The sequence below is a fragment of the Anas platyrhynchos genome, chromosome 3, assembly GCF_047663525.1.
Source record: "Anas platyrhynchos isolate ZD024472 breed Pekin duck chromosome 3, IASCAAS_PekinDuck_T2T, whole genome shotgun sequence".
Taxonomy (NCBI): Eukaryota; Metazoa; Chordata; class Aves; order Anseriformes; family Anatidae; genus Anas; species Anas platyrhynchos.
Genome location: NC_092589.1, coordinates 103698515 through 103712685, shown reverse-complemented (window position 1 = coordinate 103712685; position 14171 = coordinate 103698515). Strand labels below are relative to the sequence as shown.

Below are 14171 nucleotides of genomic sequence, written 5' to 3'. Positions count from 1 at the left end.
CAATTATCAAGATGTAGGTTAACATTTGGAATTTCTGAAAAATGAGCATTTAATTTCTGCAATATTCTTATCTTCCACACTGTTTTCCACTTAGAGACAGATGTGATATGGAAAAACTTTCTACCATACTTCTGGAAAAAAGGAAAAAAAACATCAGTAGCTAAAGGAACAACCTGAGAGCTCAGGCAACAAGAAGCTTATTTCAACGAGCTTTTATATATTCATCTGTGTGTATATACGCATTATAGCATTCTAGAGCCATCCAGCATGCTGTTCAAATAACCATTATGCCACCAAAAGGAGGTTCCCTCCTCCGTTCCTGCACATTCTCCACACTTTTTTTAACCTTCCCCTCCTACTTGCTGCTTTGCCTCAAGTTTTGCTTGAAAATTAGCAAATATGACAAAAACACATTATTGCCCTCTTCCCACGTTCTCCTGACATTTTAGGAGGAAAAAAAAAGTTTCAAAAATATCTATTTTTATTGTGGTATGTCTGCATATAAAATAGGAAAGTGGCTTCCTGGATTTGAAGGTCAGAAGGCCCATTGGATGCATTAGCTTGTTGACCCGAATTTTGCAGGTTACACATTTCCCAGCTAGACCAAAAACAAGACAGTAACTTGTATATGGTTAACAAATATTACCAGGGCACATGATCTGCCTAGGTCTGGACACTTTAAGAGATCCGCTGCTTTCTCTAATGGTGAGAAGAGCAATTTACTGGTTTGGGGAACCATAGTTTCTTCTCATTTAGAGTTACTTCAGCTTCAGTCAGTGAGTCAAGTTATATTTCTCTCTAAGTGGGAAGAAAGAGAAATAATGAAAGAGGAAAAAAAGAAGGTAGGAAAGAAAAGTTAGTACAAGATTTCTTGGTCAAGGCAGCAGCAATATGGTGCTCCATCTCTTCTGATAGTTGGGTGAGGGATGCCTGTGAGCTCCTCTCCTACAGCTCCAAACCACATGCTTTCCAGCTCCTCTGCCAGCCCTTGTTTTTCCTTCTCACAAAACCTGTCCGAGCCAGCACTCAGCCATTGCATCAGTCAGCTTCGTGTGACTCAGGTGTCTCCTGACTCTCTCTCTTCTTAAAACCTTCCTCTTGCCAGCACCTTATTTACCACTTACCACTATTACTGTGAACCAGTATTCACCAGCTCCACCAGTATTGCCTCCCTCGGACATGCTTCACTTCTGTCTTTCAAAGGGAGGAGCAACCCGAGGAAACAATTTCCTTTTTGTCAGTGCTCTGCTGTTTCTTACAGCCTCCTGGGTTTGTTTCTTACAGCCCCAAAAATTCAGCCAGCCTCTCTACAGAGGGATCTCATGGATTTACCTCCTATTGCAGGCCTTTCTCTCTGTATCCACGGAGAAATTTCAGTCTTCCTCTCTGGCATTTTCCTGGAGATACCCAGCTACTAGGTTAATCTCTACACAGAGAAAGACAAAGCTCTTATCTCCCCTCCCACACAAGGCTTTCCCAAGAGGCTCTTCCTTGATTAGCCAGCATCCTGCCAGTCACCCAGCCTGTGGGCTGAGCATTGTATGTAATGAGATCCAGCCTCCCTAAATCGTGCAGAAAGAACATGGATAAATATACATAAAACAGTCTTTTCTTTCTGATCAGTCAGACAGACAAAATACTTACTCAGACACTCAAAATCTTCCTCCTTTTCTTGGGCTTCAACCAATGAAATACGATTTTAAGAAGTATTTCTAAAGAAATTATATTCCTTGCATGCCACCTTACCCCTTTAATTCCTTTTTTTTTTTGAGTGTGTTTTAATTTGCTCAAAAACAATAAAAACTCCTTTCAATCATCTTCTCAGACCATTTTCTTCTGATCATTTTTCACTACAGTTTGAAGAACCATCTGCCTATTTCCGATCAGCCCTCCCCATGACATTGCTCTGTTGGTGCTGGAGGACACCCTATTGCACAGAGATGCACCTGACACAGCAACCCATCTGACCTATTTTAGGCATCTGTCTTCGGATGACACGAAGCCTGTCAAAAACTACCTGGACATGGATCCATAAAATACAAATGCAGGAGTAAATAAAAGATGTTAATAATTCATCCTTTCCCCATTAAATCACTAACAGGAGTTGTTTTGGCGCTAGTAATTCTTGTGGCTCTTTTTCTATACCTCCTATGAGTTTTAAAAAGACCTTTTAAAGATGTGAATACTAGGACCAGATGCAGAATTTGTGTATTACTGTCATTGCTGTGCAAAGAGAAAAATACTTGTTTTACAAATCCCAGCCAAAGATAATTTAATCCCTGGCCCTCTCTCCACTCCTTCTAACAATGCAGTGGTAACTTAAATGGAGTTCCATGTCCACTGTGTTCCCTTGAATCTTTGCAGAGCTCCTGCCTTCCAAGTGTCTGTCTCCTGTGCTATGGATGTCCAGAAAACTTTACGCTAAGAAATTTGACTGCATTCAGCAACATCCTGCGTACCTACATTTAGTTTCACTCATTAAAAATAAATCTGTTTCTGTGGCTGCTTAGTTATCTTTGAAATCTGGGAACAACAGACTGGTAATCAGCATAATTGGCTTCTTCTTAAAAAAAAATGAAATTGTGAAATGCTGTCTGGTCTAGGCCCAGTCCTTCTGGAGCATCTTCATTCCCAGTTTATTTCCCGCAGACATCTACTTGTTAATATTTCCCAGTCAGCTGCTGCTCCATTCACCCAGTGTGTTTTCGCTGACATGCTGTAATGCCTCTCTTAACAAGAAAGCTCCATTGTACAAAGCCACAAGCTGACAGGCAGAATTAGAAAACCTGTGTCAGGCTCAGCACAGGACCAGTGACAGATGCGGAAAGAAAGGCTGTGGGATCTGCTCTATATTTGTGTGACAGCCCATGGTTCATCTGTTTTTTGTGTCAGCCAAGAGTAGCCAGGAGGCATGAACGGCCGTGAAACTCATCTCCCTCCACTCCACTCTGTCAGAATTGATGATACAGCTCATGGCCCGGTAGCCGCAGGGTCCAAGGACAAAAGCTTAGGGACACGTGGGAAAGAGTATGAAATGTGACAGTTTATATGCACAATTTCAGCTTTCAATTCTCACTTTTACTTATGGTGGGGACAATGTGTGATTATGCAAAACGTAATAACCTCACTGGCTTCCTTAATGTTGTCAGGAGGCTGCATTTGTGCACCCGTATACTGTCAATAAGGTAAGAATTGCAGGGTGAAGATGAGACCCCCTTGGCAGCAATCACCCCCTTAGGCAGCGGAGGAGCCGGGGAACAATGCATTGGTCACAGGGTGTGACCATGGCTGTGCACAGTGCCACAACCAAACCCAAATCCTGTGATCCCTGTGCTAGAGGAGTTACATCTTGCAACATGTAAACAGGATGCAACTGTACAATTTAATAAACAGAAAAAAATATAGGAGTTTTCAGTGTCAGTGTGTCCTTCAAGTCAAGAAGTGAAATTCCCATGGCCTCCCAAGAGCAGCGTCTGAAGCCACCCACCTACTACAATCCTCCCTTTCTTCCCTTCTGTTTTACCCCATACAAATTCCACATCATTCTCTCTTGTAAAATATCACTCAGACTACCGCAGCTGAACAGTTATTCATCTAGCTGATTCATGACAATAAGATGCTTTCTTATCAGAGCCCACGTGGGAAGCTTTTAGCAAGCTTCTTCCAGAAAGCAGCTATGTAATTTCACAAAGATAGAAGTGCTCAAAGTAGTGAGAGAAGCTGTTTTAATAGATCTATTCACACCAATACATGAGATATTGTGTGCTGAAAACAGGGAAGAGTAATAAATTTCCAACATGATAGACCAGAAGATTTAATTACCAGGTCTGCTTTGAATGTGACAGCTATTAGTACTCACCTAACTCCTGGATGCACTTACAAAAGAAGCCTTGTCATTTTAGACTCATAAGAAGAGGTGGTCTTAACTTGTTTTTAACTACCAGGTTTACCATATGTGCAAGAGGAAAGCACACACAATTAAGCCTTCATGAGAAGACAACTCCCCCTGCACACCTGCTCATTAAGAAGTTGGAACGGAAGATGTCTCCCCTATATTTATTTTTCCCTCCAGTGAAGAACAAACATTTAAAAGCTACTGTTAACATAATGAAATCAGCATTGCATATTTATTGTACCGTAGAAGGTTTTGTAATCCCTCCAAATGCTCTTTAAATTAGTTAAGTTGAAGAGATATTGTATAGATTCTTATAAAAAGGAAGATGCAGGCATGTCACTTTAAACATTTGCAATACAATGCGGTGAAAAAACTTGCATTTCCCATATGGCTTGGTAGTCTAGCTTTTTAAGAAGAAATATTAAAATAATTTGACTACGATCTGGATGGAAGTACCAAGTGGTATTAAGCAGAAAAAGGCTGAATTTTGGAAAATTTCTAACCATCCTTCAGACATGTATGAGAACATAAAGCAATGTTTTTCTTCCTCCATTTGCAAATACTCCTCAAAGCTATTATTCACTTAAACCACTGTTTAAGGGCAGCCTCAAGCTGACCTAAAATTCTGCACAGATTTAACCTAACCTAATTTCGACAACCAGTCACTGAGGGACTGCTACTCATCTCAGACACTTTGAAATATATAACACAATACTACTGTTATTCAGTAGGATACTTTATGAAGGAAAATTTTAAGTACCATAGATTCATATTTCTGCAGCCCTGAAGCACTTACATTCTGTCTCAAAACTTGAGCACACGAAACTGACTAGGCGAACAGAAGTAATTTCTCTTGGATCTCAAACTGTTCACATACTATGGGATCTTACCAGGAGTACAACTGCATTCCACGTAGCCTACAGCTATATGGACAGAACTGGACTGGCAGTGAAGCTGCACTGCCAAAACAGAAGTTGGTGGCACAGTGTTATCCCAAAATACACATTCCCTATAGCAGTGGCATTTTGTTGGGGGTACTCCCCCCACAGCTATAGGATGAAAACTGTACAGTGACTGTCATTGCTCTTCCCATGTCTGTGTTGTATCAGTACATTTACCAGAGGCACTGTATCAGTTGAGAGAACAATGGTCCTTTGATGGTAAAAGGAGTTAGACATAGAATTAATCTTCTAATTTTCTGTCTCAAATTTAATATTTAGCCTCAAAACCAAGCAAACAAAAGCTAACCCCCCCTACACAGACAAAGACTCAAGAGAACACAGGGAAAGGGAGAGAGTGTAAAAGAAGATGGCAATGATCTGAACAAGAACCACTGGTAAGGAAAATACAGCTCTGTATACAGAGTACACAGCCCCTTCTCTGTGTATGCTGTTACTCATTTTGAGCATGGTATGCAATGCTGTAATTCATAACTCCATGGCAATAAAGGCCCTCATTCAGGCCGACTGCTCCATTGCTAACACCAGACGATCCAAGAAGGCTCTGAACTAACTTCAGTCTTGCCTGCTGTACAGCACTGCTCACTCATTTACATCTACTCAAGTCTTTACATCTTCAAGTACACGAACTTTTAATGCGTACCACCAGATGCCCAACACTCGTTTGTTTTGAGACAGACTGCCCTGAAGCCACTTTTTGTATTTATGTGCTTTGCATATGTGGTACATACCCAGAATAGATTACACCTGCCTAAGCATACTGCATTCAGAGAACAACCACTTTATTTAACTGTATTTGCATTCTTCTTTTCTGAGCAGCTCACATCTTGTTTTCTTTTACAGTTCCATTAAATTAGTTAACTGTTAACATCCATAGGAAAGAGCAACATTAAAAACCAACAAGTACTTCTTTTAGGAAATAATTCATGCAAACCATCCTTATTTAAAATATATCCTCTTTTCATTTGTTTCAATGTACTGAATGAGTGCTGATTAGAAGAAAATAAATTGAAGTGGTTTATTATTACTATTATTAAAAGCAAACTTCTGGAGAGTTTTAGAGAAATATGAGAACATGGTATTTTGAAAAAAAATCTCAGGCAAATCACAAAACATTCTCTGATCCCTGCTGAGTTCTCAACACCATAGGTCTATATTAATTATAAATGGCATAAGCCACCTAAATTAAAGAAAAAGTCAATTTGACACACTTAAAATCCCTAAGCATATCATGATGCACCACAGAAGACAGAGCTATTGAAACCCTCTTAAGCATTTGTACATGCATTAAAATATGATGTGCCTATATCTCATGTCCTCATTTAAGATCGCACAGGCAGGACTGCGCTTCATTTTTCTAAGCCTACTTCCCCTAAGTTACTTTCACTGCAAAGAATTTGAGACAGAACAAGAATTTCCTCTTTCACATCAAACCCTGAATATTCCAAGTTCTTCAAAACCATCAAACAATAGCAGTGGATAATTCCCATGTCACACGTTAAAGAAGTCGCATATGAAAGCTCCCTAAATATTTAGAAGTGGATTTTCATGTTAATTAAGGTGACTTTGATAGAACATACAGATGTGCACATCCACATACTGGTTTACACTGGCCCTCTCCGAGGGATAGTTCTAGTTAACACGGTCTAGGGCAGCACAAAAGCTGTTACTCAGAAGAGAGAAGAGCACCATCTTTGTCCTTCTTTCGCACTTGAAGATTAGAATTTTATGGTATCACACTGAAAAATACGCAGTTATTTCAATCAAAAGAGCAGGTCAGCCTCGAGGGGTGAGAACTGAAGCTGTATGAGGAAAGGTGAGAGGAAAAAGCAGGAATCCCAAGTGCCCCTGCTCTGCCTTCCAGTGATCCCTCCTGAAGCTGCAGGTTTGCTTGCCAGAAAAAGTATAATGCTTTTATTTGCACGATGAGTGGACGTGATGGCTCAACCCTTCCTCAGCCTCAACTCTCCCACTCTGCGCTGCTGAGCCCTCACCTCAAGCACTGCGTGCAGTTTCGGACACCACAGTATCAGAGGGACATGAAGCCATTAGAGAGTATCCAAAGAAAGGCTACAAAGATGGTGAAGGGTCTAGAGAGGAAGACACATGAGCGGCTGAGGTCCCTGGGTTTGTTCATCCCAGAGCAGAGCAGGCTGAGGGGAGGCCTCATGGCGGCCTGCAGCTCCCTCATGAGGGGAGCAGAGGGGCAGGCGCTGAGCTCTGCTCTCTGGGGACAGCGACAGGACCCGAGGGAATGGCATGGAGCTGGGACAGGGGAAGGTCAGGCTGGGTGTAAGGGAAAGGTTCTGCACCCAGAGGGTGGTTGGGCACTGGGACAGGCTCCCTAGGGCAGTGGTCACAGCACTGAGCCTGACAGAGTTCACGGAGCATTTGGACAATGCTCTCAGACACGTGGTTTGATTTTGGGTGGTCCTGAGCAGACCCAGGAGTTGGACTCGATGATCCTTAGGGTCTCTTCCAACTCCGGATACTCCATGATTCTTTGATTTCTGTTCCTTTGATATTTACAGCTACACCAACCCATCCCATTCAAATGGGATGATTTCTACCAATGAAAGATAACAAACAGGCCAGTGTTGGTCTGGAGACCAGTATAGTAGAATTATGGAGGGGGACGAGGGAAAAAAACAAGCCATGCAGATCTTTCAGACAACAGAAATCAAACACATGATCAACTTTCTGAAAACACTTCCACCTCAAACTACAATAAAGCTTCAAAGCAGTAGTCTAAATTGAAAGGCAGTGAACACAGCCATAAACATTATATTCCATTCAAATCTGTGAACCTCAGCTGTTTAAGGAGCTAATGGAAATGTGAAATGACTGGTGAAAATATTTAGCGCTAACTGACAGTTTGCTAAAAAGACTATCACACTTTTCAGATTTATGAGTCGTCTAAGGATTTGTCATAACCTGATTTTAAACTAAATATCCAACGTGAACTGAAGCTAGAACTAGATTGCCGCTCCCTCTCAAGTCAGATTTTTCAAACAATGTCAACCTGAAACAAAAGATGAAAGAAAAGTGGGTTATCATCCTACTAACGTGCCTCTTCACAGATGCAGAGGGCACGGGAAAACAAGCAAGAATTACATACTTCACCCCAAATAACAGCCACTGAAGTACTTGGGAATGGATTTTCAGACACAAATCTATACAAAGCCCATGTCTAAGACTGCTGTTCCAGCAGGATACCACATCATGGAAGAAAGGAGGTAAGTTTGGAGCACTGCATACTCAGAATACCACCAAGTCTGATAAGTAAGGGCAGCCATTTGATGCCAGCCAAGTCCTGGTGCCTTTTGCTCAGGCAAGCAGCAGAGATGAGGAACTGCAGCAGAGACAAGGATGAAATCACACGGTGGAGATGGGCTCCCTCACAGCCATATAGCTCCAAAGTACAGGGTAGGACCAAACAAACATACTGGATCCAACAACAGCATGGACAGTTGCCAGGCTCAGCAGCACTGCTTAGTGCAAGAAACACAGCACAAACACGCCCAGCATAACATTCCCCAAGGCCACCAATTGTCATGTCACTTAGAAGATAAACAAGCTAGCTTGAAACCCTGAGATAAACTTACATCTTACAGGTGAACATGAGCGGATGAAGAGCATGAACTTCTAGGCTTGTAACTGTTTACAATCTGAGCTGGAGATGAGATAACGCATGCCGCACCCTTAGGAAGTGGTTGGTGTCGGTACGCAGTAACTACAAAGGTCACCATCATACTGTGCTTAATGCCTTTCAGAGGTTTCACCTCTCAGCAGTCAGCAAGAAGAGTTGCCTGCTCTATTCCACCTGCAGCCTACCCGTGGCATGAAGGCTCTGACCCCAGCAGCGGCCTCAGGAGCAAGCTGGAGCCCAGCAGGCTCCTGACCCGCTTACCCCAGTGGCTAAGCTGCTTGGTGTCACCCTGATCCATCAGGAGCCCTCCCATACCTTCCCAGGCAGCCCTGCATGCATGCCTGCACAGACGGCGAGTCTGGCCTGAGGATCAGCCCAGGCCAGACCTCAGGATGCTGTGAGTGCAAACACCTCATAGGAGATGGCACAAGCATCCTGCAGCAGTGACCATGGCCACCCTACCACTCCCAGCTTTCCTGCTGCTGTGAGTGAAACCTAGTGAACATTCCCACTACATCTTTGCTAGAAAGCTACAAATTCAGAACAATCACTGACGTAAACATGACCTACTAATTTACAGAAGAGAGAAACATCACCTGCAAACTTCAAGATCTGAGATGTCAACATACAGCAGAAATGCAAAGAGCATAAGGAATAAAAAAAATGAAGAGGTTTATTAAAAGAAAGGTTGCATTTTTTGCGTGTATGCATGTTTGTTTTCTCCTCTCTCCAAAAACTGAATATGGATTGGCTCTTGACAAATCATACACGTCTTAAACATATCCTCAATGTGTATTTTGGTCAGCACTTTTCCCCACAAAGTTAAGAAAGGACAACACACAAATGTAAAAGTAATGCATTATTAATCTGAAAAAAGTATGTGTAGATGTTTTCTCCTCTAGGTTCCAAACACATGGCAATAAATACATTGTATGTGAAGGAAGATGATGACATAACATTAATCAAGCTACTATGAAGAAAGAAACAGAAGACAAGAAAAAGTATTTAACAGGTACCAGTGAGCAAAAGAGACCAGCATAAACAGACCATATATACACAAAACAAATACAAATGAGAAATAAGGAAATAAAGCTGAACTATATCAGTTTGTGTCCTATCACAAAACATGCTCCATTCTGGGAACAGTCCTTATACAAAACAGCTACAAAAATCCTTGAAGCTTCTGGGTCTCTAATGAATCATTACTGCAAGAAAAAACTAACAAAAGGAGGAAGCAAGTTAAAATAGCTATTTTAACAAAAAGGAATTAACATTATGAGAAGCACAATATCTGAAGTACATTATAATACAATTAAGAAAAAGGTGGGGTTGTAGTCCCGTCCCCTCCATCACGCACTTTCTGCAGTATTATGAAGTAATCTGGGGCTAAACACTGAAATTAAATTCCTGCTCTTCTTCCATATTTAAAATATCCAAAGAGGAAGTAATAGTTTGATTTGAGATAAGGTAAAAATAAAACAGCAGTATAACGTAAGTTATTTTCTAAGGAACTGAGCCAGCAAAATCCAGTTTCCTAGGCATGTGTGTCAAGGTGATGGGAAGAGTTCAGGCTGCAGCCTCTCCTTCTGCAGGGATCTCTCCATCTGCCCAGGCTGCCTACTGTCAGACAACTGGTGGCTTCACTGGAGATACGCTTCTACCTGTCTTGCAAATGTAACTGGAATTAGTAAAAAGGTTTAAAAAGTTATTAAGAGCTACAGTGAAAGACAGACATTCACAGAGGGAGTTATACATAATCTCTGTTTTCTTAGAAAGCCAGGCTAATATATTGTAGTCAATGCATAAAAGCTTGGTCTTGAATTTTCATTGCTCTTACTGAAGATGTAAGCCTAGCCACCCAAATCACAGGGCATTGCTCCGATTCTGTCTGGATGCATGAATTTCTCAACATCAGTGTAGAGAAATTAAGAGAAAACTCCTTCTTTAAGTAGCAGTAGGAAAAAAAAAAAAGATTTAAATAACATTTATTTTCCTCCCAAGAGGACATGAACATTACTTAAGACATCAGGCCCATATTTCTTAAGGCAATTGTGATGTGAACACCTTCATAGCAGTGTAATCAAGTTCAGAGTGCTGTATTGAATTTGTTTCATCAGTTCCTAGAAACTATACACAAACAAGCTCAAAGGTGTGTTGGCTCAGGTACAGTTCAGTTTCCTGCCCTGGCAGCTACATTGGGGTGGCTATGAAGGAGACTATGACATCTCCACTCACCACCCTGAGGCAGCCACTCTCCTCACAACCCTGTCACCCCAACAAAAGGGGACATTTGGGCAAGGAGAGGTACTCTGCACAGCCTCGCTGACCTCGCCACAACTGCCACCCCACCAGGACCAGGGGGCTGTCATGGTTTGCACATACCAACAACAGCCACAGGAGGAGACTGCTCCCAGCCTGCACTGGTCAGCAAAACTAAAGCTTTGTGATCAGCATATCCAAATCTAGAGGGGACGTACCTCAAGGGCAAAGTGCTGCGCAAGAGAAAGGCACCAGAGATCAGGATAAGCAGTGCTTTGGGAAAGCTAGCAGGGGTGGGACAGTGTTCAGTTGCCATTGACAGCTCTGCCAGATCAGCCCCCTTCCAGACACTGTTTAGAGAAATTCAAGGGGAAAAGTTTATATATATACACACACTCCAGAAACTGGATCATCAGCAGAATTTCTCAAGTGAAATTCAAAAGCAAATGCAAAGACTCCAAACCCAGGTGCTCAGCAGCAAAGCTGTGATCAGTGCAAACAAAACTGAGCACTTGTGTACAGCAAAAGAGAACTCATGCCTGAGTATACAGAGTCAGAATCTTATTTTCCAGACAACCTGAAAGGCCCATCTTCACCCCCAAGTATTTTGGATGATCCCTTGGATATTACATGTACATGGTGGGAAAAGGTAGTATGAGGTAAGCTTTACTCCACCTCTTCCACCTTGAATTGTTTCCATTCGGCATGAACAGGACGTAGCTTCATTAAACTCACATATTGGTACTTGGAAGATAAAATAGCCAAGTCTTGCAACGTAATAAGCCGCTGCCCACTTGCTATTTTTCGAAACATTGGAAGTGATCCTACAGAAAAGAAATACCATTGTCTTGGCAAGACTAGAACCATCTGATTAAGACTTGCTTTCTCACAGTAAATAGGAAGTACCAGGCATTGTTTCACTTTCTCTGTTCCTCATTTTCTTCATTTTTTTGAGGAAGTCCACTTGCAGTGCCACCCCAAAATATCACCATCAGCACACAATCAAGCTATTTGAAAACCAACTTTTAAGAGCAGCCAGCTCGAGTATCCACTGACTGCACATGCAGAAGAACTGTAAGCATTTCTGATACGATGCGAAGCATGTAGATCATAAAACAGAAAATCATTCCCACTAGAAGCAAAAAAAAAAAAAAAAGAAAATCATTCCCACAGAGAAGCAAGAGTATTTCCAACAGCTCTGCACAGGCATCAGAACTAGGAGAAAATACGTATCTTTATGATCTTATTGTCTCATATCCTTCAAAAGGAAAATGAAAGATGAACGTTATGAGCTCCTTTCCTCAGGGGCAAATAGGAAAGGATCTTGTCTTCTTTTTAGAAGAGCTGACCACAGCCTAAGCTGTGCATAGCAAAATTACCAAACCAAACTGAGTGGTGAGTTGCTTTGTAACAGTTTTGCATTTCCTTTTTGTACCTCAAGATATAAGAAAAGACATGCAGTTAAAGGCAAATCTCGTAATCAAACCACAGACTACATACAGCTGCCTATCAATACAACTCCACAGGAAACATAACAAGAAACTAACACGTTCTGACTCCCCTGCTACACCAGCTCTCTGGGGCAGAAAGGGTCTACACACACAGACCAAGCTACAGGATGACTGGAGTTGTTATTTTACCCTGAATCAGCACAGGAAGGGCAAACAACAGTTTTCTGCCAGCCTATGAGAGCATTCTTGTAAATACAGCAGATACACTGAAGCCATTCATACCCTCAGTATGGCACTGCAGCCAAAACTCATGGTTAAGTCAGCAGTCTTGTCCTTTGGCTTAACTGAAAGGAAAGTTGTCAGAAGTTATTTGAAAAATAAAATTTAAAAATATACAAAATGTAACAAAGACATGGAATATATTTCTTGAAAAAAAGTGTTAAAAACAAAAACAGTTAAACAGACACCTCTTCCTCTCCCCTTGCCCCCCTCCCCCCAGTTATCACTTTAAAATGCCAAAATATGTGAAGTCCAGACTGTAATGAAGACTACTCTAAACTAGACTACGCTTCAAGGGCAAAAGTCTACAATAGCTTGTACACAATAAACACATGATTTGCTCTAGCAGCTCCTAGAATAGGAATCGAGGTGATTCAGAAAGGACAAAAATCAACTCTATTCTACCTAAAGGACATCTCAATCAAAGAAGTTAAATCAGATTGAAACATCGTACTCTTATTTCAAGCACAGATGGTTTCTTCCCATCATGACCAGTACTCCAATTGCACAAGAGGATAATGAGACATGATGGCCAGGGAAAAGAGGAGTGAAAGAACAGAACTTCATCCCGAGGGGAAAAAAATAATATCTTATTCAAGTTCCTCCTAAGCAAAAGGAGTTTTTCCCCTCCCTACCCTTTTCATTTAAACTTGCTTCTGTTCTGTATGTAACAAACTTCAAGTCAGTCCAGTTTGACTGACTGCCTAACATTATCACGAGACAGTCATCCAAATTCTCCTATGCTGTAAAGATCCTTCGAGGTACGAACAAAGCACTTTCTTTAAAGGCACAAATCTGCCCTGAGAATCCCCACACTCCCTCCTTCTCCCCACCACACCCTTCACTAGAAGTCAGATCCACAAAGAAAATACACAAAGGCAAAGAAAAGGGCAGCAACCACAAGTTTTATCACCAGACAACTGGAACTGATGTAATTTCCAGTAGCACTGGACAAGAACATTGCAACTTCAGCTGCAGCCACTTCTGGGTCAGCACTGATAAACTAATGTGCAATGAAGCAATCCCATTTCACAACATAAACAGTTGTTTGGCTACACCACGAACAATACAAACAAACGGATCTATTTATAAATCACCCTTATTGTAGAACACAGAATAATTTGTTCTAGGGGAGGAATGAGCATTTCCAAGAACACGGGGGGAAAACGCAAGCAGCTTGCATCTTCTCCCACCAGCCTGCCCTCCCTGTTCCACTTCTTTAGAAGATATAAAAAGAAAGTGATACAGGGCCTGATATTTCACGAAAATAATGCTGGTTTCAAGGGACACTGGGAACTGGCTGAAGGGACAGCACCCTTATCATGCATATTGTTTCTCCTGACACCTCAAAAATACGCATTTATATCAACAGCATCTCTTAATCGCAGTGAACGAAGGAAAAGCCAGAGAAGACACCTCCAACTCCTACTTCTTCACCCCGGAGACCCAAACACCACAATTTCCCCCCAAATGGCACACTTCGTCTCCTGAGAACATAGGCTGTGGATGTCAATTCACGTGCCGCTTTGCTTGGCTGGTTTTGGGGTGTGTTTGTTTTTTTTTTTTAAACCCTCTCCCAGAGTGGCTGTCGCGTCCCAAGGGCACGGGCTGCCCCACGGAGGTTTAGCTCATTTCTGTAAATCGCAGCACAGAAAATAGGCAAGTGCAAGGAACTCCCT

General features: G+C 41.9%; 1 protein-coding gene across 3 annotated transcripts in view; it reads right to left on the bottom strand.

Moving 5' to 3' along the window:
- The window catches only part of RNF144A (ring finger protein 144A), a 61501-nt gene that overhangs the window by 46786 nt on the left and 544 nt on the right, over positions 1 to 14171 (bottom strand). The window contains exon 1 of one of the 3 annotated variants that reach the window (XM_038176769.2): positions 1333 to 1445. The exons of the other annotated variants lie outside the window; for them this stretch is intronic. The gene's annotated coding sequence lies outside the window, so the exon portion shown is untranslated. Of the gene's footprint in view, positions 1 to 1332; positions 1446 to 14171 lie in introns of those variants that run through there. 3 annotated transcript variants of the gene reach the window in all.